The 12544-nt window shown below is 38.8% G+C and overlaps 1 pseudogene; it reads right to left on the bottom strand.

Moving 5' to 3' along the window:
* Positions 1–506: 506 nt before the first annotated feature.
* On the bottom strand, positions 507–7675 carry LOC126252469 (NADH-ubiquinone oxidoreductase chain 5-like; annotated as a pseudogene).
* Between the last annotated feature and the right edge of the window lie 4869 nt (positions 7676–12544).

Raw genomic sequence — 12544 nt, forward strand, 5'->3', positions numbered from 1 at the left:
TGACTCTAGGAAGAGTACTGTGCAAGGTTTCTGTCAGCTTTGGATAAACAAACTGAAATATCTGGTCAAAGGCCTAGTTAGTGAATCAATAATTGTGGGTTTAGAAACGAAGTCACCTGAGAAAGTTAGAGAATTGCCTGTAGCAGCCCCTAGGGGTAATATTAATGATTTATTGAATTATGTTGATAAAGTGGATAGCGTGAAGCCCTGAGTGGAAGATCGTAGGAGGAATTTTGATGACAATACTCAATTAGGGAAGGAATTTCTGGTAAATAAGACGAAAAGGAATAATTACAATCAAAATTGAACAGAAAAAACGTTTCAGTCATATACTAGATGACTTTAATGTAAATTTCCTGAATGAAATGACAGAATGGAGCTGGAGCAACTAATGAGCTGTTAAAATCTAATGCAAGTAGTTGAATTTCCCACTAGGGTAACTGACCTCTCCGGTACTCTAATTGATAATGTGTTTGTTGATAAGTCTAGGCACAGTAGCTTGAAAGTCAATTGAGTCCTAATTGGGTTGTCAGACCTATACTTCTGACAATCCCCCATTTAAATCTTAACAGAAAACCAAAAGCTATCTGTAAAAATGTGAGACCAATAAATAAAGAAACAATGGAGACATACAGGCAGAAGCTACAGTTAGTTGACTGGACTGAAGTATTCAACTCAGCAGATGTCAACACAAAATTTAATGTATTTATTAATTTAACATCAAATCTTTTTGAGGATGTGTTTCCAAATAAAATAGTCAGAGAAAATCAATGTAACACTGCATTTAAGCCATGGGTTACCCAGGGCATCAAAATTTCATGTAAAACAAAGAGAGAATTGTATGCCTCAGACGGACAGTCTAACAATACTGCAGTGATGGGGCAATATAAAGTGTACTCTAAGGTATTAAGGAAGGTGATCCAGAAATCTAAAAGTATGTATCTAGAAAAGGAAATTGACAAATCAAATAACAAAATGATTACCATATGGAAATATGTTAAAAGCGAGATGGGGAAAAGCCTATTTGCCAAAGAAGTGATTAGCTTAAGAACTGGGAGCCTTTCGGTGGATGCTCCCAAAATGGTGGCTAATATCTGTAACAAACATTTCCTAACAGTCACCAACCAAATGGGATGCCAGGGTCCTGTAAAGAAAGCTACAGAATACTTGCATAACACCTTAACTAACAAAATAGATGAGATGCATTTTCGAAAAACTACATTGATAGAATTAGAAAAAATAATTATGTCTTTAAAATGTAAAAATTCTGCTGGACTTTACAACATTTCCAGCAAGATACTGAAATACTGTTGTAAAGAAATAAGTACAGTCCTCTGCCATATTAGTAATACATCATTGGAAGATGGTGTTTTTCCCAACAGGCTAAAATATGGGCTTATACGACCAATTTATAAAAAGGGAGAAAAGACTGAGGCTACAAACTATCGACCAATTTCATAACTCACAGTTTTCTCCAAGGTACTAGAGAAAATGGTGCATAGCAGAATGGTTGAGCATCTTCGTAAACATAACATCCTCAGCAGTAGCCAGTTTGGCTGTCGGAAAGGGGTATCAACCATGGATGCAATACATGCCTTTGTTGACAATGTTATGGAAGCCATAAATAATAATATGATGACAGTTTGAATATTTTGTGACCTGTCAAAAGCTTTTGACAGTGTAAGTCACCATATTCTCTTGAGTAAAGCCAAGACCCTAGGAATGGATGGAACTGTAGGCATGTGGCTTGAATCCTTGTGGTAGAAAGCAGAAAGTAATCGTGGAAGGACTGCATGGTGGCCAGGTATCTTCAGAATGGTGCTCCATTACTGCAGGAGTACCTCAAGGCACAGTATTGGGCCCACTGCTCTTTCTAATATTTATAAATGACTTAGCACTATGTACAGAATATGGGAAAATACTCATGTTTGCTGATGACACCACTTTATCAGTTAATAATCTCTCAGGGAATGTCTCAAATGAGGCTGCAAATAAAGCTTTTGAAGATTTGACAAACTGGTTTGAAACCAATGGCCTTACAGTCAACCTAAAAAAGACAAATTACATTAATTTCTCTTCTAACACAAATGTAACTAATAAAATGAACCTAAAAATGGGCGAGCATGAGCTTTTGAAGGTTGAGTCCTCCAAATTCTTGGGTCTGCGTATAGATAGCAAAATGAAGTGGCACCACCATATTCAAGATCTGTGGAAAAGGCTAAGCTCAGCAACGTTTGCCTTCAGAATACTTTCAGACACTAAGGAAATGAGCACAATAAAAACTGCATATTTTGGCTATTTTTCACTAACTTATGGCCTCTGGTATAATATTTTGGGGAAATCAACCAATAGCAAAAAAAGTGTTCCATGCACAGAAGCGAGCAATAAGAATTATGTGTGGAATACATCCTAGGCACTCATGCAAGGATCTGTTTAGAGCTCTACAAGTCCTTACAACACCTGCCCAATATATTTTTTTCCTGATGTGCTTTGTTTAAAAAAATAGCAACTTATTCAAAATCAATAGCTCGTACCACAGTTATAACACCCGAAGGAAACTGGATATCCATTATGAGCTAAAAACGAAAAGCATGGTCCAGAAGGGGATTTTATACAGTGGCACCAAGATTTTTAATGCCCTCCCACCGCACATTAAAGAGCTAGATTAGATTAGATTAGATTAGTACTTGTCCCATAGACCATGAATACGACCCTTCGTAATGATGTGGAATGTGTCAGGTTAATAAAAGGTGTCTATACAAGATATTACATTAGACAAAATATTACATGACAATTCAATTTTTTTTCCAAATATTCATCTAATGAGTAGAAGGAGTTGCCATTAAGAAATTCTTTTAATTTCCTTTTAAATGCTATATGGTCAGAATTTTGATGCTATTAGGTAAGTGACCAAAGACTTTTGTGGCAGCATAATTTACCCCCTTCTGAGCCAAAGTTAGATTTAACCTGGAGTAGTGAAGATCATCCTTTCTCCTAGTGTTGTAGCCATGTACACTGCTATTACTTTTGAATTCATTCGGATTGTTAGTAACAAATTTAGTATATATTGTGAGGCCTTAGTGAAGATCTCTAGCTCTTTAAATAAGTGTCTGCAGGATGATCTTGGATGAGCTCCAGCAATTATTCTGATTACATGCTTTTGTGCAATGAACACACTTTTACTCAATGATGAGTTACCCCAGAATATGATACCATACGAAAGCAGAGAATGAAAATAGGCGTGGTAAGCTAATTTACTCAGATGTATATCGCCAAAATTTGCAATGACCCTAATAGCATAAGTAGCTGAACTCAAATGTTTCAGCAGATTCTCAGTGTGTTTTTTCCAGTTCAACCCCTCATCAATGCATACACCTAGAAATTTTAAATATTCTACCTTAGCTACCAATTTCTGATTGAAGTCTATGTTTATTAATGGTCTCATTCCATTTACTGTGTGGAACTGTATATACTGTGTTTTGTCAAAGTTTAATGAGACCCCATTTGCAGAGAACCACTTAATGATTTTCTAAAAACATCGTTTACAATTTCACCAGTTAAATCTTGTCTGTAGGGTGTGTGATAGCTATACTTGCATCATGGTTGGAAACATGCCAAAGTTTAAAGAAAATCTGAAGCAGTTCCTTTTAGATGAATCTTGTTACAGTATTGATGAGTTTCATAGCAAAAATGCATAGAATCTCTTGTTTGTGCTTAAAACTTACTGTGTGACCTCTACAATTGATTAATCATACTCTGTAAGTACAGTGTAACTTAATACAATACCCAAATTTATGTATGTCTGTATATGACACCTGTATAACTTAAGAATAATACCCAAATTTATGTATGACTGTATATTCTTTCAGATGTCCTGTATCTTAACTAATATGTAAGGGTATATGCTAAGCTTCACAGTTTCTTTAATCCAATGATAGGGTCAATGTATCTGTGCACAAAACAAAAATCTGTAAAAACCTTGACTCATTCTAAATCCATGGATATGTTTCCATATGGATCTATGGAACTCAAAATAAATAAATAAATAAATAAGTTTAAAGGGAAGATATAAATCATGTAGAATGAGAAAATCTAACAAAAGCCAACATATTAAAATAAAATAATCTATGAGAAAAATTAATCTGAGAAATAAGATAACCTAAATAAGCACCTAAAACAACAACAATAACTATAAAAAATTTCAAATAATAAGGCAAAGCATTCACATAAGGAATAAGAAACATTAATCAAGACAAAAGGCTACCACCAAAACAGCAACAAACAATAAACCAGTTATACCAAATAAATATAACAGCCTTTACTGTCAAAAGAAAATCTCAAGTAAAAAATATTATCTCCAGATAATGAATAATAATACAAACAAAAAGAATAAGAAGCAGTTAAACCTGTAGAAAAAAAATGAAGAAATAAATAAAACAATTAATTCATCTCAAAAAACCGTCTCAAGAATTAAATCCTTTGAATAAAACTCAGCCAAGAAAGGCATACCACATAAAGACAAACTAGAAACATTAAAAGAAATGGAAGTTAAAGGTAGCAGTAGTAGTAGTAGTAGTAGTAGTAGTAGTAGTATCTTTATTCATCTGTAGATATCTTTTAACAAGGATATAGGTTATGTCAAAGTATTTACATGTTTAGGCCAATTTAAAATAAGCTAATTCATATATACATACATTTACAGACTTATAGTTGGACGTAATCATTAAATTTACTCCTGGTATACAATACTTTTTTTTTTTACAAATAACTTATTAAATAATGTAATGCCACACTGTTCACTCATATCTCACTATCAGTCACTGCACACACTATATACACATCATTTCATAACACTTCACTCACTACACACACAAACACACACACACACACACTGGTGATCTTTGGGCCATTTTCTGTACTGCAACTTCCCATTGGCTATCCTGAAAAACTGAATCAGCATATCGCTATCTAATCTATAATGAGTGAGATGTTGAGCTCAGAAAGAGGAAGAGGTGTTAGTATTTTGCTATGCATAGCTTGGGGGTAAGTAGTTCTAGAAAAGGAAAAAAGAAGGAAAAAACATGGTGTGAAGGTGTTATGTGAAATGTTGGATGTTTTATAATCATTATTATTATTTATTTGTATAAGATTTTTGTTACCAAACCCCTACTCTGTTTTCACTCATATACTTCAATGTATAAAATGTGTTGCATAACAGGTACTATTTACCTGCCTTTTTAAATAAGTGTATTTTTGTAATATCTTCAATCTCTTTTGGTTATTGTACAGTTTTATTCCTTGACAGAAAATGCTGTTTTGAGTTTTATGTTTAATTTTTCTTGGTAAATGTAAATTGAGTCTAGATCTTGTTCCATGGTAATGGACAGAGCTGTTTGTGCAGGAATTACAAATGTTATTATTGATGTGTACAACTGACTGGTAAATGTATTCACATGGAGCACTTAAAATCCCCAGTGTTTTGAACAGATCCTTGCAATGAGCTCGACTACTATGTTTGGTTATTAGTCTTATGGCTAATTTCTGGAGTTTGTGCATATGTTCCCCAAAAAAGGTATAAAATTAACAATGGAATCTATAAAATGAATATCCTGAGAATCCTGTGAATTATGAATTATTGAACCTGCACACATAAATAACAAAGCCTTAAATAAAGCATGAGCCAACAAATGGAAGAAAGCAAGCTTTGGATAACACATTACTAAAATATTCATTATTAAACCAAGTTGGCTTAAAGTAGAAAGAGCAATAATCTTCTTTAAATCAAACACAAAAATCACCACCACGCCAGCCATAAATAGAACTATACAACCAAAGTAAAAATCAACCACAACTATAAGTCTAATATCAGCCTAAAATGAATTAAGAAATGAACCCCAGCAGAAACAAGAGTAGGAGAATGAACCAAGGCAGAAACAGCAGTACGAGAAGCTATAGCAGTAGGAAGCAAGGAAAAAAGGAATCTGAGCTCTCTTAGATATTGCAGATAAAACAATTAATATAGTAATAAGCCTTATTTCAAAAGAACTTGAATTAAAGTCGTAATAATAAATATAATTGCAACCACCAAAATTTAATATTCAAACAATAGAAATTAAAACAAGTAACACCACCAATCCGATTACATAAAGCAGTTAATATACTAGCACTATAAGGCTTTACATTTTGATAATAAATAACTAAACAGTAAGAGGCCAATCCCAAACCATATCAACCCAATAAAATTTTAATCAAATTAGGACTAATAGTTAAAAACCCTATTGAAAGAATAAATATTAAAACAATGATAATAAAATAATTTATATTCTTCACACCTGAAATATAATCCTTTCTATAATAAATTTCCAAAGAAGAACTATATATGACAAAAGACATTAAAAATAGAGATATTCAATCTAAATTAAAGTCATCAAAACCATCAAACTATTTAAATTAAAAAATCTCACTCAACAAAACTCTATAATCAATGATTAAATGATAAATACCCAAAATAAAAATGACAGTTCTAGAGAAATACAAAGAAAAAAACCTAAAGACCAAATAGAAAATGAATACATAGCCTAAGATGAAAAACTTCATATCATTGATCACACAAAACAATATTTTTAAATAAAATACCTTAGCATATTAAACAAATTCACCCTTTTAAAACAAAGAATATTTAAAGGAATCAATGTTAAAGTAAAAGATGATACACCTGAAAGTAACCAAGAGAACAATATTAATCCCCAGAATAATAATTACCATGCTGAAAATAAGAATATATCTATAAAGTATAAATAGCTCTAAAATATTGATTAAAAGAAAAGAAGCAAAAATGTAATAGAAGATCAAGACATAATTCTAGTTAATAATCTTAACTCACCTACCAAATTTAATGAAGGAGAATAAGCCATATTTGATGATCTTAAAAGAAATCACCACAAAACCATTCTAGGCATTAAATTACTTATATGCTTGTTAATTAATGGTCTTCATCTACCTAAATGCTCATAAATAATATTAGATAAAAACAACAAACCGGAAGAACATAAAGCATGACCCAGCAACAGAGATAGTTAATCTATACAACCCCATCGTTTCATGGTTATCAAGCCAGCAATAACAATTCTTATATGAGCAACAGAAGAATAAGCAATTACATCAGCTTGGCAAAAACAAATAAATCTAACAATAACACCACAAGATAATCTCAAAGATAACCAGAAATAATTAAACTTCAACCCCAAATAAGAAATAATCTTCATCACATGAAAAATTCCATAACTTCCTAACTTCAACAATAAACCTACAAGAACCATTCTACCAGAAATAGAGCCTTAGGAAGTCATATATGAACCAAAAACATAGGTATCTTAACTAAAAACCCAAAATAATAAAAACATAAAACATAAAATAATATGAAAAAATCAAACAACAAAGGAAAATATTGTGGTGTCAATCCACCGATTGATAGGCCACAACATCATATGTGTATTATGTCTTCGAGTTGATCTTTGTTTTGGATACACTTCCAGGACCTCAGTTCCCGCATAGTCTTCGACCTGTACATTTGTCGTGTAATAAAAGTATTGATGATTAAAAGAGAGAACCATGGTCATTACCTTACCACCTTGATATCTCCTTCGGTGGTGACCCCAAAGTTCGAATAATCCATCGAACCAAGTAGAAAGTGACTACTGTGCCGGCTTCCACATTCCGCGCGGACCTTTGTCCACTACACAATGGCCTTCTTTCTACAACACGCCTCCACTGCCCGGTTTTCACCAGCAACAGCAACTAAACTCAAGCATGCCAGCTGTAGTCAGTGCCTGATGTGAATTTCCGCAGTCCTATAGCCTCGAGAACCCAGGGATCTCGTCAGGTGCAGTGGTTTTGAACATGACACCAGCGATCTCCAACTCTGGCTTTGTTAGCCCCAAAGTGCTTCAGTTTTCGATGCACAGCAGTACAAGAAACCACTCCACACTGATACTGAACTTTAAAGCAAGTACTGTAAATAGTGGGGAGCATAGTTTTCATAATGTGCCACAACAGGACGCCTTTTTGAATGTGCAAGCTCCACGTGTGTATCACTCCGCACCACTTGCACACTACGTGAATGACATTCCCCAACCTGTTACTCCGAGTGTTCATCAGTGCAGTAATTTGAGTGCATCAGGTTCCACCAAACTCATCAGTGACTCTGTGATGGACAATTTCACTGCAGATGTGGAGGACCAATTGCAAAATAACCTGTCAAGCAACCACCATGACCACTTTGACCTTCTGCCGCAGCAACCAGTCCTGCTTCACTCCACGCCGGGCTTCCTGCTAACGGATTTTGCTTCCCCTATGAGCACAGCTACTATGAACACAGCTGGCACGTCTGCTTCCTCTCTACCACCCTCACAGTGCAGAGTTAACTTTGACTTGCCTACTCCTGTTTCCGCGAGCGGCTGCCCGCATTCTTCGACAGCCAGTTCTTTGAATCTACTGAAACTTCCGGCATTCAAACCTGCCCACCCGCAATTCTGGTTCAACCTGGTCGAGCAAACTTTCAGTGTCTGTGCACTTGATGACAATGCCCGTTTCACATGGCTCATGAACCACCTCCTTGACCGTGTCGACTTAATTTATGATCTGGTTAAGTCACCTCCTCCGAACAAGAAGTAAGCTACAGCTAAACAAGCAATACTGGAATGTATCTCCAAGACAAGAAGAGAAAACTTTCGACAGCTCATCTATGAAGAACGCCTTGGCAACAGATCTCCATCCCAGCTGTGGCGATGCCTTTGACTTCTCGTCAGTGAATGCGACATGCCAGGCGCCATGCTCACCGAGATTTGGATGGAAAAGCTGCCTCCGTCTGTCCAAACGGCCATCTCCACCTACCAAGATAGACTAAGTAGTGAATGCTTGTGCATCACCAACTGAGCTTACTCCGCTCTACTACGTGAATGCCATGCCCAGCAATCCAGCAGCTACGCCAGTTTCCAACCACAACAAGGGCCCCAACAAGTTCGCCCCACTAAACGTAAGTCTGTCAAGATCGCCAAACTACCGGCATCTTCACGTCCGCACAACAACAGCACATCTAACTCTGCAGAAGATCTGGGCCGCCGCCGTCTGACCACTCGCAGGAACAGACGTCTGCCCATAAATACTGTTTCTTCCATGCAAAATGCGCGGAACAAGCACGCAATTGTAAACCGCCATTCTCCTACAAAAACTTCAACCACAGGTAGGCAGCGGCACCATCTCCCGTGACGTAAACAACAGGCGCCTTCCCATGCTCCATTCAATGTCCAACACTAATGCTTCGAATGGACGAGTCTACGTCTGTCACTTGAACTCTGTCACAAACTTTCTCATCGACACAGGCATAGATGTTTCCCGACTTCCATCTCGTCTTGCTACCGAGAAGATCAGACTACACAAAACTGTCCTGTGTGCTGTAAACTCATCTAGTTTGTCATGCTTAGGTTCTACTTCATATGCAGTGTCCCTCTCGCCTAAGTGCAACCTGAAGTGGTCCTTCCTGGTGGCTGAAATCGACGATCCCATTTTGGGCATCGACTTTCTATGACACCACAAACTGTGGCCTGACCCCATCAGGAATACAGTGTTCTACCACCCTATGTAGGAACACATCCCGTGTGCTTCATTGAGTGTCAATAGTACTGCTAAACAGGTCCACCTGGCTAGGAAGGGTAATAAATCCTCCTCTGAGCTCTTGTCATGGACCAATAAGTGGCTCACGGAGCATGTCGAGTCTACATGCCTGCGCTTGGAAAAACTTGAGCTACGCTGTCACCTTAATGACTTAAGTAACGAGTTATCTTCGGCACGGCAGCAGCTTGCAGCAGACGACGCCTCGGCAACACATTAGGTTAGTTGGTGCCACTACAGTGTTCTCGCACCCGAGTGCATTTGTGACCGTCTGCCACATAAACTGCACAGTGTCCGCGCTACCGCCAGCTCTAACTGTGTTAATTTGAGCGTACATTCATCCCCCTCCTCGCTTGGGCAGCTAACTTCCCAGGCGCAGGTTACTGTTTTTGATTTACTGCCATCAGCTGTTCATTCATGCCTGCTACTGCCACCAAGCTCGACAGCGGCGCCTTCGGTTACTAATAAACAGTGTACCAACCTTGATTCATGTAGCTCACTTGTTTGTCACTCCCAGCCACCCTTACGCAAACTTTCACCGTCCACGCCACAACCCAGCCTAGCAGCCACGCGCGCACACTATTCCACAGACAGTTGCCTCGTGTCCTGCATCTTGCGTTTCCGTGGTTACAGACATGCAAGATGGACTGCCTATCTCTTGCCCACCACGCAGTCTCAAGCCAGAACTCATGAAAGTGGCTCGCGAACAAATAGACGATCTTTTAACAACCGGCGTCATCGAACCATCTGCCGGATGCTGGGCCTCGCCTATCCACTTTGTCGCAAAAAGCGATGGCACCTGGTGTATGGTTGGCGACTATACTAAGTTGAACTCTTGTACTCGTACTTATCATGGACAAGTACCCAGTTTCTAATGTTGTGGATTTTAACCATGCTCTTGCAGACGCCAAATATTTCTTGGTAGTGGACTGTAGGAGGGCCTGTCATCAAATTCCAATGGCACCAGAGAATATTGAAAACACAGCTGTTACAACACCTTTCGGCCTTTTCCAGTACCGGTTCATGCCCTTTGGCCTCCGCAACGCTGCACAAACTTGGCAGAGATTCATAAACAAGGTGTTGTTTCATCTGGATTTTTGTTTCGTTTACTTGGATGACATTCTTATTTTCAGTCCTACTTTGCAAAAGAACAAGGAATATTTGCAGATTGTTAAAGACACTCTTACCACTGCCGGTGTTGAACTGAATAATAATAAGCTCCAGTTGCACCAGACTTCAGTAGGATTCTTAGGCTACATCATGTCAGCTAAGGGCCTCACTCCTCCTGAGGATAAAATCAAACCTGTTTTGGATTTGCCATGCCCTCATTCATTTAAGGAGCTGCGCAGGTTCATTGGAACAATTAACTAATATAGGAAGCACTTGCCTGCCGCAGCCGAGATTCAGGCTCCCCTAACAGATGCCTTTGCTGGCAAAAATATGACCGGTATGTTGTGACTCGCCGATCATTCAAAGTGCCACTGCGCAATTACGCGCGTCCTCTACGTGCGGCACTGTCTGCCAGCTATGCAGCAGCTGCGCCACCTAAGCGGCCAGCAGAGCAGCGGCCACTAGACTGGGACTCAGTGCTCATTCGAATGCTAACGTGTACACATGTCTTGCTTGTCAACTTACTCTGTGACTTATATGTATTGTTGTGTCGTTCCAAAATATATGTGTTAAACTTGAAGTTCTAACAATTGGCGACGAGGTAGTGGGTTTTTCCTTTTCACCGTTGACTCACAGGGTTCCATGGCTACTGTCGAGCAACTATTGCAAAATCTCCTTGAACAGCAAACGCTTCTCACAGCGGCGATTCGTGATTTCGTCACGGCGTCAAATGCGGGGCGTTTCTCATTGTTGGCTATACCTCCATTTCCTCCTTACGACGAGACGGCGGAAGACTGGTCTGATTATGAAAAACGTCTTCGACACCACTTCTTGGCATTTCATGTCACGGACGAACAACCATGTAAGTCTCTGTTCCTTTCCTGGATTTCACCTCAAATGTATCGGTTGTTGTCACAATTGGCTCCTTTGAAGGATCCTGCGTCTTTGTCCTTTGCTGAAATGTGCTCACTTCTGTCTGTCTATTTTCAAAAGAAAACGCATGTGGTAGCCTCTCGTGTTGCCTTTTATCGTTGTCAAAAACAACTGAATCAATCCTATCGTGCTTGGGCTGCTGAACTTCACTGGCTCAGTCGAAAGTGTCAATTTGTTACTGACATTCACAAAGAATCGTATGCCGATTCCATGGTACGGGATGCTATTATCCAGTCGGCGCCCGACAAAGAAGTTCGGCAACATGCCCTTCAGTTGGCGAATCTGCCTCTAGATGAAGTTCTCTCCATTGCGCAGTCTTTTGAAATTTCTCGCGCCGCTGGGGCGCAAATAGAGTCGTGGGGTGATGTCGGGGAAATACAACCTCTGTGCGCTGTTGACGACGCGTGCGGCGTGTTCCCGCTGGCCGACGTGGCCGCAGTGCACTCCCATGCGTAGCCTCGGCCTAGCCGTAAACAACCCGCTAAGAAACTAAAGCAAAACCCCCAGCAACTTCCTTCATGTCCGCGGTGTTTTACGAAACATTCACGCGAGGATTGTCCCCAACGTTGGGCTGTGTGTCACAACTGCAAAAAGAAAGGTCATGTGTCTTCCGTTTGCAAATCCGACAGCATACATGATGTTCATGAATATGATGCTGATTCTGATTCTGTGTTGTCTGTCAGTTGCACTTCTTCCCTTTCAGGGAAGTTATTCCTCACTGTCCAAATCCTTGGGCGAGATGTTCGCATGCAAGTGGATACCGGCGCTCAAAATTTCATCTTGTTATGGATCACAAACGACTTGTTTCCTTGTTTCATCCATCGACGTCACT

Source organism: Schistocerca nitens, chromosome 4 (assembly GCF_023898315.1).
Source record: "Schistocerca nitens isolate TAMUIC-IGC-003100 chromosome 4, iqSchNite1.1, whole genome shotgun sequence".
In the NCBI taxonomy this organism is placed as follows: domain Eukaryota; kingdom Metazoa; phylum Arthropoda; class Insecta; order Orthoptera; family Acrididae; genus Schistocerca; species Schistocerca nitens.